The sequence below is a fragment of the Apium graveolens genome, chromosome 3 (genome assembly GCF_009905375.1).
Source record: "Apium graveolens cultivar Ventura chromosome 3, ASM990537v1, whole genome shotgun sequence".
Classification (NCBI taxonomy): Eukaryota; Viridiplantae; Streptophyta; class Magnoliopsida; order Apiales; family Apiaceae; genus Apium; species Apium graveolens.
The window spans coordinates 179,259,015-179,274,403 of NC_133649.1; positions in this window are offsets into that span (position 1 = coordinate 179,259,015).

The following is a 15,389-nucleotide window of genomic DNA, read 5'->3' on the forward strand; positions in this document are numbered from 1 at the left end:
TTGTTGTTGTTGTGGGCAATTTGGCATCGGGATGTTCGACGGGTTAGCCGATAATCAAAGTAGGTGCTGCCCAAATTCCGAAAAAATTTAATTACGAAAATCCGAGGCTGTACCCAATGACTATCGGAACGTTGATCAGTTATATTATCATACCTTATACGAAATCTGATTATGTGTTGTGATGAAATACTTTACGAAAAACCGAAAACCCTAGTTTTATAAAAGGATAAATATACCTATTTTCTGAAAATGAACACCGAACCGACTTTCGAAGACGTGAACCCTAATTGATACGTGTATTATTATATAAAGCATGTTACGAGTCGGGTTTTGTTAACGTTCGGGTAGATTGTTCATAAGGATATGTCAAGCATAATCGAAGGTCTAAGTTAGGGTATTTCGACTTTGTAGGTGCTAGTCGGAAAGCCCAAGAGTTGGCGTTGGATAGCCTAGTGGACAGTCGACGAACTCAGTAAGGTTCCAATCGAAGGATCTGAGTGTTGAAGTCGAAGTCAGGGTAATCTAGTGGTTAGGCGATAAAGCCTGAGCGTTCGTGTCGGCTCAAGGTCAATCAGTATTATTTGTAAAGCTCTGCAAGGCAAGTACCCCTGACCATATCTTTATGGTTCAGCATATATGAATATAATGTTGTTTTATTCTCATAGTGGAACAGAATGATTTAAGTTGCGTATTCCCTGGGTTTTAAATGGTTTTGCTAACTTGTGTTTTGGGGGAAAAGTAACTTCTGAAATACCTATCTCTAAGTTCTGAATAAAATGAAAATGTTTTGGAAAATGTGCTGTGTTATAATTGTTTTGATAAGAGATAGGTAAGTGATCTGGAAAACTGGATAAAAATGATCAGATAATTGGATGAGTGTGCGCAGAAGGCCCGTAACGGCCTGGAAGTTAGCGTAAGAGGCGAAGTGGTTGCCCACCCTTCTAGGACAACATCCTCAATATCAACATCATCCGGTCCTGCGTTAGGACGCTCTATCGGATCCACAATCCGATCTCCAATTAGTAATAAAACATCATCGCGCTGTTGCTCCTCAACCTCAGGGTTCGGAGTCCCGCTACCATATACGATAACGAACTACGCTCCTATCACGATATTTATAAGGGTTCCCATAAGGGTTTTAACTGTCAGTACTACGTTAGGTAGCCCGACTATGAACTTGGCAAGAGTTCTTATTATCTTAGTGAACTTATTATCTTAACGTCACATCATCTCTGAGGTTTATAACGCTTAGCCCTGATACCATTTCTGTAACACCCCCAAATACGGGGTCGGGGATCCGGGTTGTCACGAGTTCCATTTCCCTTAATAACACCCAATCTTAACAATTACTCAACTACTCTGTATTGTGACCCCACAATAAACACACACACCACACGTTATAGTCTCAGAGATGAACATCCAAAAATAACCACAAGTCATTTTATTCCACAATTATCTGCCAATACACCTTAAAAGGTTTTCTGAATAAATTTACAATTCTTTGCCATTATTACAATTCATAAATATACATAATCTGGTACATTAGAAGTTGAAAGCCTAGCCTATTGGTAGCTCCTACCTCAGCTACGGCGGCATCAATGCTTCTAGAAAACTGCGGAACGTCTCCTAATCGCTTGCGAATCGGGAACTTGGTCCTGTTCATCCTTTCTATCTGTTGTTGTGTGATGAAAGAAGAAAGCAAGGGTGAGCAGCAAGCCCACCAAAATAATATGTATAATGATTAATAGTATATGAGCCTTCTCTTAGTACTCATGAAAGTCTTGGTCAAAAGAAATGAACCAAGTTGATATCTTAATGCGATGAAGTCGCAAAATATTCAGTATATATATATATACATATATAATTTTCAAAATATTGGAAGTCCTCTTCCATGCATAATATACACAAAGTCCCAGTGTATAACTGTATAAAAAAAATATCGTTGCAAGGTGATCTCATATATCTAACCTTGTCTCAACGTTTTTCTGAAAATCTTTGTCATTCATAAGACAATTATTAATTAGATATAAGTTTAAAAGATGAAGTTACAAGATACCCCAATATACTTATATCTTTCCCAAATACTACTTGAACTACCACCGTTCAAGTTATAATTAGCTTCAAAAGTTTATCACATAGATGAGACTATAAGACAAGATTTGAATAGATTAAATCTTTAAAATATTATCAAAATAAAATGAAGTTACGAGATACTTCATTTGATGTAAACATCATTTTGAAAACTTGACCCTGCCAACACTCAACAATCGCCCAACCGTAGCCTTTCTATCGAAGTGCTCTGGGTAGTGTTGCAGAAATTATCCAATTGGATGATGAACTCATTACGGGAGTTTGCCGCGCCAGGAAGACCACTTACGATGATCAGTCGTAGTAGTACAACCCCACCATTTTCTACATGTAGAGGAGAACCTGTCGGATTTACTTGTCAACCGAACACTGAACTCCTAAGGAATGGACCGCCTTAGCGGAACTTCCAGGCCATTTGGGCCAATATAATAAGGCTGGGCCGGCGCTACTCGGCCACTTACGCCACTCCTAGTTTAGATAAAATCCATGACTCTGAAACGTAAAGCTCGTCCCCACTTTCCCCAAGTAGAAACTTGTTGATACGGCTCCACCAAGAAGTCGTATCTATTTGGAAAGGAGAACTCACCGATATTTCCCAGGCGATGCCTGTTAATGGATTAACTTGTTCCAAGAATTTTACTTCCCGAGTGTTGGGTAAGTAATCAATTCATTTATCAAAACAGCAACCTCGTTGCGAATATAAAACACACCACAGAGCCGGATCCCTCAGGTTTTGAGCGAGTATTTAAATCCCCTTCGAAAGGAGGATCTTAAAAAAATGAGTTTTGGGATCCGCTCTAACTTTTAAAAATCATTTTGAAGACTCGCAAAACATTTTTAAGAATGTTTGGAGTGAAGCTGATTTAATGAAGTAAATCAGTCCCCAGAATATTTAGAAAATGTCTGAATATTATTATTTAAATAATATTCCCATAAAGAATAATCTTTATACAAATAATTGAAGTAGAAGTTGTAAGACTTATACTTGAAATGAGTATTAAATAACCAAAGATATACTTATATGAAAGTACTATCTTTATTTGAATAATCGAAAATAAGTTTGATTATCGAAACATTATTCTTTAATAAAATAAAGAATATATCTCAGCAAATAATCGGAGTCATAGATCCTCAAATGAATATTCAAATAATATTCATTAAATAATATAAACTGAGTCATAAGCCCTCGAATGAATATTCAAATATTATTCAATAAATAATATAAACTGAGTCATAAGCCCTCGAATGAATATTCAAATATTATTCAATAAATAATATAAAAGAGTCATAAGCCCTCGAATGAATATTCAAATATTATTCAATAAATAATATAAAAGAGTCATAAGCCCTCGAATGAATATTCAAATATTATTCAATAAATAATATAAAAGAGTCATAAGCCCTCGAATGAATATTCAAATATTATTCAATAAATAATATAAAAGAGTCATAAGCCCTCGAATGAATATTCAAATATTATTCAATAAATAATATAAAAGAGTCATAAGCCCTCGAATGAATATTCAAATAATATTCAAATAATAAAATAAAAGGAGTCATAAGTCCTCGAATGAATATTCGTAATAATATTCATTAAATAAAATAAAGTTATCGAATAAACCTTATTCGATTAATAGTTTTAAAAACTATATCAATATATATATATATATAAATATATATTATACTCGGGAGCCTCGCCTCCCGGTTTAGAAACATGTTCACCTTTTATCCCCTATACTAAGGGTAAACTCAAATACCGCTTATCTCTAGCATAGGTATTATGCAACTATAAGCATTTGAACCAACAGATATATAAACCAAGAATATAAATCAGGCATGCATATATACCATATCACATGCTACAATATATCGCAAGAATTTGCTAATAACAAATATGCATTTATCGCAAGATCATGCATATACACATATACATCACCACAACAGTATAACGGGTAGAAAACTTGCCTGAGCGACTGGGGGTTACGAATGGCTCGGGACGAGTCTGGTAACCTATAAACAACAAGTAAGTTGGAATTAAACCAAAGTCACTTGTAAATCTATACTTTAACTAACTTAGACTCTAACGCTTGTTTTGCGCTTACTGATTCTCTTAAGTCACTCGAGTACCCTCGGCTCCACCATTTTTAATAATTTAACCTTTACGAGTTTTAAGGCGATTCCTTCGCGAGTGTCTTACCAACTGCCTAACACACTTACCATAAATGTTTCATACATTAATTAACCCTTTTTGGTCTTTAACCTATGTTTCAAAGTAAGGCGAGGGGAAAAGTTTCGTTCGCGAAACGCCGTTACTTGAAACGGTCGTTTCTCCTAAACCGTGCATCGGAATCGAACGAACTACATATCAAAACGAAGCTCGTAACATGAGCTATCTAAACATGGCAGTGGTCATAATCTAGCAGGGGGTTCTCGGGTCCTAATGTTATGCACAAAAATAGTCCAAAGAAAATCGGACATTACGACGGCTATGTTTACGCGATTACCAATGTTTAAACTACTCCAATTAACCACCAACCAACTCATAACCATCAATACAACAAAACTTCACCTAAACCATACCACATAAGTCCATAATCTCCAAGGTTTTCAACTCAAACAACCACAATCAAGACCTATGAACTATAATCAAGCTTCAATTACCAAAACACTTCCAAATCAAACCAAACTACTAATAATCACAATCCATGCTTCTCATTTCACAACACCAACCATTAAACTTACTAAAAAATAAAGTAAAGGCTAGAGTTTGAAGTTTATACCTTCCTTGGGAGGTGTTAAGTTGCTAGGAAGCCTTAGGGAGCCTCCTACAAGCTTTATCTTTCCAAAGAAATCAAGAACACAAAGTTAGGCTTTGAAGTTTCTAAAAGTCCGATTTAAAGAACTGTAAAAATGAGGGTCTTACCATGATTATTTGGACGAGACTTGTGAACAAGAGTTATAGGCCATCTCAATACCTTTCCAATGAGCTATAGAACACAATATTTGAGTGAGAAATGAAGGAGATACAGCAGTTTTAGTGTTCTGGTTCTGTTTTGGCCGAGAGCATGAAGAACAATGCCTTGGTTTCTTTTTGATTTTGATGAAAAATGATTTGATTGGCTTGGTTGGTTTGATTTTTGTGTTTGTTTTAGTAAATTACCTAGTTGTCCTTGATTTTGTGTGGTTAAAAAGCCACCACATCTCCTTCCTTCCCATGTCATGCTTGTGTCATCCTCATGATGTCATCCTCCCCTCCTTGTCCTCTTTCTATTGGTTGGATGACATCATCCCCACTAATCCCCTTGATTAACTTCCTAATCGTTTGCCTAATGACCGCTGATCTGTTATACGGTTCGCTTAACTTTCGTTTTCGTTTATCGTTTGAGGGATCATACCCGGGATCTTATTACTTAGGTTCCCTTAACCTTTCTCAATATATTATATTCCTTTTATGATCCTCTCCTATAATCCTTTAATTTAAATCATTTTTATCCTGTTACCTTTTTCTCAAATCTTTCCGTATCTAGTGTATTTCCGGGAAAAATCAAAGTGTTCGGATTTGGATTCTGACGATCTTTACATACACTTATATCCCATATAAAGTACTAATAAAATCTCAGAATATCCATATCAGAACCCCTACATAGTGTGGCATGAAAAGTTTTCTCATTCAGCAAAAACACTATTCATAAGGGTTTCAAAAATTTCCCAAAAATTAGGGTTATTACATCCCCTAACGGAACTAATGATTTTGGGTCCCCATAACGGGACAAATGGTTTTAGGGTCCTGCGATGGGACGGGAGATTTGAAAATGAAAGAAGCATGCTAAAATTGAAATTGATATTTATGCACAGCACACAACTAATGATTTGGTTTATAGAGCATGCTAGTTTTGATATCCAGTTCATACATGTTTTACTTGTTTTCTAGCAAGTTATGATTTCTGTTCCTATAATTGTTTATCATAAACTGTTTTTGATTATTATTCATATAGTGGTACTGCTGAGCAATTGATTGCTCACCCTTGCAAAATGTTTTATATATGTATTGCAGATACCTAGGAGATTCTCCAGTGGTAGTCGAGGCAGAGTTCCAGTTCCTTCCGTATCAGGCTCCTCTGAGGTAGTTGTGTTGGACCCAAGCGGGTCTGTTGAGTTGCTGAATAAAGATAGTATTGTTTGAATTGTCCTTACTAAATTGGTTTTGTGATGGTTATAACCTAAGTCATACTTAAACCTGGAAAAGGTCTTGGTAAAGGGGTCGAAATTATGTATAAGTAATAATTTGGGTTATATTGTTTATTAGTATTGTTGTTAGTGACGTCAACTCCTGACCCCGGGGTTGAGGCCGTCACAGTTGGTATCAGAGCTGCAGGTTTGAGTCCCTGATTTAGGTTAGGAATAGAGTCCGAAGAGTGCAGGAAGGTTTATTCTATATATATGAGTCAGCAACTCAACCGGAGGAGCGAGTCTGTGAGTTTAGTCAAGGGTTCGAAGGCGTAACCCTATTGTCTGTTGGGGATTGGCTGGAACTGCCCTAGATTTTTAGTAAGTCTCCCTTATATATAGGTATCATTAACAATGTCTAGTTGAGATTTCTAGTTTCTTTTCTCGAGCAAATGAATCTGATCATGAAAGTTCAGGTGGAAGGATAATAGTTAGCGGCTGCCATGACAGCCGAGTCCCATAGTGAATATGAATTAGTACTGAGGTTTATACCTTGAACCCTTATATTTCTTTCCTCGAAGGTTCTATCGGTTGATTGGGGCAAACAATACATATGAATTGACTATTTATCTGTCTGGTAAAGGGTCTGGTGGGACGCCACCGAATTATGTGTTATAAACTGTATGGTACTAAGATTGGCCATCTTATGTACTTGTATGGTTGCTCCCAGTCATATCCGCATTTCCTTCACATTTCTTTTAGAATCAATCATCTTGATTTCAGAATTTTATTTGGTATTTTATGGCAATGACTTTCCTTCGGTAACCACTATGATCAAACCGTCCTAGTTATGGGAAGTAAACAAAGAGTTGACCGTCAGGAGAAGTAAAAGTTCCGTATTCGGTTGCTATTTTCGAATAACGACAGCAGAAAGGGATTGGTGATCCATTGGAGAAGGTTTTTATCTTAGAAAAGCTAATTTAGTGGTACGCGAGTCTATGGAAAATGATAGGGAACCGCCTTTAGAAGTATGGTTGGCTGAAACTTAGATTAGTATGCGTAGAAGAGGTTCTTAAGTTGATCTAGTTTGCGAAGTTGCTTGTTGGTAGATGTGGCTGAAATAGCCAACCCGTTTTATTATGTTGGTTAGTGATACATAGGGTTATTAATATGTTATGTGTCACAGTATTGTGAACCGTGGAGTTGAGTGGTGAAAGATGGTTAGTATATTTGTTGGTGGTTTGGTTGATGTTGATGGATTGATATGGTTGTTGGTTGATTGTTGGTGTCGGCTTGAGTCCGACTGGTAGTCAGTAATATAGAGGAAATGCTGCCCAATTTTTTTTTTTAAAAAGAACCCTACTTTTAAAGATACAACGTATACTATGATGTGTTAGTAGTGTTTCAGATGATACTCCAATTTGGTCAATTAAAAAGGAAGAGTTGGTTAATTTTATCAGTTAATGGTCAGTTATATAGAAGTTGGATCCAATTATATGAAGTTAAATGCTAACGTGGTTTTCAAATTCGAAAATAAAGAATGTTCAATGTTTCGAATGCGGTCAAGGGTCAGGCTGTGTTGTAGTGTAATCTAGAAAGATCCAGGAGTTATTTGCTACCATTATAGGAAGGTTGGGCATATTGCAAGAAGTTGTGGAATGGTTACTCAAGGTACTACATCCCAAGGTCCAATACCCAGCACGACTAGAGGTAGAACTTCCAGAGTAACCAAAAGTTCGAGCGATTAGAATTCGGACGTAGTGTAGCTGATCTGACACTTTTAAAGTTAGAGGAGTTTGATAAGAATTGGTTGTCCTGTCATAAGGCAAGGATTAATTCGGGACAAGCGAATAGTAAAGTGTATGGAAGTCACTAGCGGGGTGAATTTCTAAAGGAAGGAGCAGGATAAGAAGCTCTTCCAATCATGCGAAGAAAGAGGTTAATAAGCTAAGGGTATCAAGTAGATCTACCATGTGTAAAGATACGAAGAAGAAAATGCTTGAGTTGAGGAAAGTTGAGTGATATATGAAAGCCTGGAGTTTTTGAAGATTAATGGGATGAAATAATTAGCTCGATAATTATAAAAGATATTAGTAAGAAAGGTGAGCATATCAGATATAGTCCCTTGGGTTATGCCAGAAATGTTGTTAAAAAGAAGGATGAAATGATAAGAATGTGTAATGATTATCAGGAGTTTAATAAAATGATGAACAAAAATCAGTAACCCTATCAAGAATTGATTAATTATGTAACCTAATTCAAGGCGTGTGTTATTTCTCAGGGATTGACTTAAGATCCAGCCGGAGAACATATCGAAGACCGCAGTTAAAATGAAATATGGGTATCACAATTTTTCATAATGTTATTTGGATTAACAAATGTATCAGTTAGTGAACCTGGTGTATAAGGAATGCTTGAATAAGCATGATTGTATTTAATGATAACATCCTCAGCTATTCAAAGGCCAAAGACGTCTATGTGAAACGCCCTAGGATTTCCCTATGAAGATTCGAAGAAAACAACTATATATTAAGTTTCAAGTATGAATTTTGATTGAGAATAACACATGATTCCGATTATTCTATTAACGAACATTTAAGCAAGGCCGGTGTAGTAACATATGCTTTGTATGGAAGAAAAGGATTGAATGTGATTAAAATCGATAAGGAGATAATAAAGGAATAGGGAAAAGTGGAATGTGAAGTTCAAATATCTGAAGGTGAGAAGAAGTGAAGATATTAGATTAATTTCCAGTCTAAAATGATGAAGAGAAGCAAGAGGTGTTCGAATGTTTGGGAACTAAATTGAAAATGAGCACCGCTTATCATTTGTAGACGAAAGGTCGAAGTGAAAGGACGATTCAGGCAATATAAGATATGTTGAAAGTATATAGTTCGAATTTAAAAAGAAACTGTGGTAATCACCTACCATTGATTGAGTCCTTTAAGTTAAAAATTATCAGGTTAGTAGGGAATGCTACCTTGCGAAGCCAGTGTGAGCATAAGTGTGAGTTCCCCTCTATTGAGAGAAAGTGGGAGTAGAAATGTTGTTAGAACCTGCGTAAATTTAGCGTACCAAGGACGTAGTGGTGTTGATTCAGAAAAGAGTTGAAGCAGCTAGGATGGACAAAGAAAGAATACGGATTTGCATCGAAAGAGTATGGATATAAAAGTAGGATCGTGGGTGTTGATAAAATTTCACTTTGAAAGAAATTGGTTAGGTTTAATTAGAAGGGGCGAGTTGAGCCCTAAATATATGTACCCATGGGGTATCGAGGAAGATAGATGAAGTGCTCATGAATTAGCATTGTCATTACAGTTGCACACATTTATAATGTGTTGTGCATGTCATTATTAAAGTGATATGTTCTTGATTCGAACCAAATCGTTGAGTAGGAGTCAATGGGCTCTTGTCCAAATTGTTTTGCGTGGAATGATTGACCTAAAACCTAGATCGTTATGAGTGACTCCTTAGGAATGAGTCTATATCCTTAGTGGGTGTGCTTTGAATGAATCCTCGAGTAGAAGAATCTACTTGGAAGTTAAAGTCAGTTATACTTGACAAATATCCTCACTTGTTGATTAAAAATCAGATTCTGAGGACAGAATCTTTTTAAGGGGGAAGATTATAACGACTCGTACATTCCTGTAATATTAAATGTGTAATTATTAAATAATTGCATAAATAAAATAGGTCTATGGGTTTTGTCAGCTGAATATTATTTTGTTAATATTTAAAGTAATTATGTGTGATTGTGGTGTTCGTGTATTAATTGTGTAATTCGTTGTGAAGTTGTGTGTGTCACTTTTATATTTAAAGGTGATTTTATTCAGGATTTGTTTTCATAAATACTTGAGTTATCTCTAAAATCATTTTTATGGCTTCATAATTTTATTAATTATTTTTAGGAGTTTTCAAAATTAAGAAATCAATATTTCATCAATTATTTAGCCATATATGATTTTCTGATTGCAATTATTTGTTAAATCCGTATTTAACTCCAAAATTCTTCAAAAATTATGAAATTCATATTTTATTTGGTTTAGAATATTTCGAGAATTTTAAAATTTATTCCGAAATTTTTAGGGATTAGTTCGACCCGCGTGTTGTTTTATTTGATCGATAAATTCTGATATGAGTTGCATTTTTAAAAATAATTTCAAATTATGGAAAAATTATTTTAAATAACTTTTAATTATTTGTAATATTTTATAAAATATTTTGTCGATGTTCGGATTTTAAGTTCCCGTGAATTGTTCGTTTAGACTAAATTTCGGGTCAGATAAAGTTCCTGTTGCGAGGTTTATATGATAAATGATAATAAAAGAAAGGGGGGCTGTTGTTGTTAATCAGGTATAATCCGACTCTTTCCTCTCTAATCTCTCTTTTGATTCTCTCTCTCTCGTGAATCTCTCCTTCTATTTTCTTCGTCCCCTCTGATTTCGCGGTTACTCCGGTGAGTTTCCGGCTTGATTTCTCTGGTGGTCTCTTGGTTGTTTCGGTTCCTGAATATATATATACATATATTGTGTGTATATCTGTGCTCTGTGTGTCTATGCGTGCGCCTTGCGTGCATGTCTCTGTGCGTGGCCGGTGCTTGGGCCGTGGTTGATTCCTGTTTTGTGTTGGGCTTTAATTTTGCTCCGTTCGCCGCCGGTTATTTTCCGGCTGGGTGACGGGGGCGCGTGTCTATCGCGCGGTTTGTGTTCTGTTGCCCTGTTTTGCAGCGCGTATGCGTGTTGTTGTCCTGTGATTTATTTCATGTTACTGAATATTTTAATTTCCCGTTATTTTGTGATGGAAATTATTGGATTTTGCGGAATTTAATTATTAATGTAATCAATGAGATTCGTGTCGGAAACCCGTATTTATCGGGTACCCATGAGTTTTATCGCCATCGGCTACGAGCTGCGGCGAGCCGATGGTAGACTGTGATGATTCAATCTGAGTCCTACAATTTAAAATACAAAATATGATTTAAAATACGAATTACGAATAAAACTGTAAAATGTGATTAAAATTATAAAACGGGACTGATAATTAATAATTGTATTTAATTGGTATTGGTGAATTTGCGAATTGTTGTTGTTGTGGGCAATTTGGCGTCCGGATGTTCGATGGGTTAGCCGATAATCAAAGGAGGTGCTGCCCAATTTCCGAAAAAATTTAATTACGAAAATCCGGGGCCGTACCCAATGACTATCGGAACGTTGATCAGTTATATTATCATACCTTATACGAAATCTGATTATGTGTTGTGATAAAATACTTTACGAAAAACCGATAAACCTAGTTTCATAAAAGGATAAATATACCTATTTTCTGAAAATGAACACCGAACCGACTTTCGAAGACGTGAACCCTAATTGATACGTGTATTATTATATGAAGTATGTTACGAGTCGGGTTTTGTTAACGTTCGGGTAGATTGTTAGTAAGGATATGTCAAGCATAATCGAAGGTCTAAGTTAGGGTGTTTCGACTTTGTAGGTGCTAGTCGGAAAGCCCAAGAGTTCGCGTTGGATAGCCTAGTGGACAGTCGACGAACTCAGTAAGGTTCCAATCGAAGGATCTGAGTGTTGAAGTCGAAGTCAGGGTAATCTAGTGGTTAGGCGATAAAGCCTGAGTGTTCGTGTCGGCTCAAGGTCAATCAATATTATTTGTAAAGCTCTACAAGGCAAGTACCCCTGGCCATATCTTTATGGTTCATCATATATGAATATAATGTTGTTTTATTCTCATAGTGGAACAGAATGATTTAAGTTACGTATTCCCTGGGTTTTAAATGGTTTTGCTAACTTGTATTTTGGGGGAAAAGTAACTTCTGAAATACCTATCTCTAAGTTCTGAATAAAATGAAAATGTTTTGGAAAATGTGCTGTGTTATAATTGTTTTGATAAGAGATAGGTAAGTGATCTGGAAAACTGGATAAAAATGATTAGATAATTGGATGAGTGTGCGCAGAAGGCCCGTAACGGCCTGGAAGTTAGCGTAAGAGGCGAAGTGGTTGCGCACCCTATTATAACCACCAGCCCAGCGTGACAAAGACCTAGTTAGTCTCTGAGTTCCAGAATAAGTTTCATAGGATAGCCTGATCAGCTCTCTCACCAGGGATCATCCAATACTTTTAAATCTGAGTAAGTTTTATAGGTCCTGTGATGGGACAAGTTTTATAGGTCCTGTGATGGGACAAGTTTTATGGTTCCCGTAAAGAAACTAATGATTTTGGGTCCCCGTAACGGGACAAATGGTTTTATGGGTCCTGCGATGGGACTGAAGATTTGAAAATGAAAGAAGCCTGCTAAAATTGAAATTGATATTTATGCACAGCACACAACTAATGATTTGGTTTATAGAGCATGCTAGTTTTGATATCCAGTTCATACATGTTTTACTTGTTTTCTAGCAAGTTATGATTTCTGTTCCTATAATTGTTTATCATAAACTATTTTTGATTATTATTCATATAGTGGTACTGCTAAGCTATTAATTGCTCACCCTTGCAAAATGTTTTATATATGTATTGCAGATACCTAGGAGATTCTCCAGTGGTAGTCGGGGCAGAGTTCCAGTTCCTTCCGTGTCAGGCTCCTCTGAGGTAGTTGTGTTGGACCCAAGCGGGTCTGTTGAGTTGCTGAATAAAGATAGTATTGTTTCAATTATCCTTACTAAATTGGTTTTGTGATGGTTGTAACCTAAGTCATACTTAAACCTGGAAAAGGTCTTTATAAAGGGGTCGAAATTATGTATAAGTAATAATTTGGGTTATATTGTTTATTAGTATTATTGTTAGTGACATCAACTCCTGACCCCGGGGTTGAGGCTGTCACATCATATGGGGGCATTTCTATACTCGCATGATAACTATGATTGTAGGCAAACTCTATTAAAGATAGGTGTTCATCTCAATAACCTTAAAAATCAATTACATAATTTCTCAACATGTACTCTAATGTCTGAATGATTCACTCACTTTATCCATCGGTTTGGGGATGGTATGCAGTACTCACATTCAGTTTGGTTCATAAGCATTCCTGAAAGCTCCTCAAAAAAATCTGGAGTTGAATCGGGGATCTCTGTCAGATATGATAGCTACAGAGACTCCATGTCTTATCACAATTTCCTTGATGTATAGCTCTGTTAATCTATCCACCATGTAGGTTTTCTTGTTTGGAAGAAAGTATGCTGACTTGGTCAGTCGATATATAATTACTCATATTGCATCACGGTTAGCCTTAGCTCGGGGAAATCCTATCACAGAATCCATGGCTATTTGTTCCCACTTTCATATCGGAATTCCTAAGGGTTGTAGGAGTCCCCTCGGTCGCTGATGTTCCACCTTCACTCTTTAACAGGTCAAACACTTACTGACCCAGTTGGCCACGTCTCTTTTCATGTTGGGTCATCAATAATATTCCTTTGGATCTCGGTACATCTTGGTACCTCCAGGATGAATTGAATATCTAGAATTATGTCCTTCGTGTAAAATTTCATCTTTTAATTCTCGAACATTCGGAATCCAAATCCGGTTCGCATACCTCATAATTCCCTTCTCATCTTTCTCACATTTGACTTCTTCTCAGTCAAAGATTCTCGCTCTTGATTCGTCTTCTCTTCCTGATAATATCCCATCTTTTCTAACAATTCCGGTTATAATTTGATCTCAAATAGTCCATCAGTCCCTTTACCAGTGACTTCACCTCTATCTCCATCTTCTCGAGTTCTCTCACTAGTTCCTCCGGCGTTGTCAACATCTTGAGTCTCTCTTTACTACTAAGGGCATCGGCCACCACATTGGCCTTCCCTGGGTGATATAAAATCTCACCGACATTGTCTTTTATTAGCTCTAACCATCTCCTATGTCTCCTGTTGAGTTCTTTCTGAGTAAATATATACTTAAGGCTCTTATGGTCAGTGTAGATCTCACAATTTTCTCTGTATGGATATTGTCTCCAATTTTTCAAAGCAAAACTATTGCTGCTAATTCTAATTCATGAGTAGGGTATCTTACTTCATATTCCTTCAGCTGCCGTGAGGCATAAGCAACCACTTTCCCATGCTGCATGAGCATGCATCCTAATCCTTATTGTAACGCATCACTGTAGATCACAAAATCACCCTTTCCATCGGGCAATGCCAGCACGAGGGCTGTTACCAAACTCCTTTTCAATTCCTGAAAACTTTCCTCACATTTTTCATTCCACACAACCTTTTCCGTTTTGCAAGTAGGCCTAGTCAAAGGTCCTGATATCTTAGCGAAATCCTGTACGAACCTCTCATAAAACCGGTTAATTCCCAAAAAGTTCCTACTTCCGTAGGTGTGGTTATTCTTTCTCATTGGAATACTGCCTTAACATTGGTAGGGTCAACTAACACTCCTTCACTGCTCATCAATTGTCCTAAGATCTGAACTTCATTTTGCCAGAATTCGCACCTTGAGAATTTGGCAAACAACTTTTCTCTTCTCAATGCTTCTACCACTATCCTCAGATATTCCGCATGTTCTTCTTCCGTTTTAGAATAGACTAAAATATTATCAATAAAAATAATGACGTACACGTCCAAATACTTTTTAAACACTCGATTCACAAAGTCCATGAAAGCTACTGGGGCATTCTTTAGCCCGAACGACGTCACCAAGAACTCATAATGTCCATACCTCGTGCGAAATACGGTATTTGCCCCCTGTTTTAATCTTCAGTTGGTGATATCCCGTTCTTAGATCGATTTTCGAAAAGTGTACCACTCCTTCAAGTTGGTCAAACGTATCGTCAATTCTAGAGAGAGGGTATCTGTTCTTAATAGTCAGCTTATTCAGTTCCCTATACTCTGTGCACAATCGCATACTGCCATCCTTCTTTTTGACAAACAACACTGGTGTGCCTCATGGTGACACATTAGGTCTCATCATTCCTTTGTTCAACAGTTCTTGCAACTGTGAAGTCAATTCTTTCATTTCAACGGGGCTAGCCTATATGGGGCTTTTTGAAACTGATGTCGTTCCTGATGCTAATTCGATAGCGAACTTTATCTCTCGGTCAGGTGATAATCCTGAAAGGTCTTTGGAAAACACATCCTCAAATTCGTTAACAACTGGTATGTCACATACATCGAGGCTTCTCTCTTGGTACCC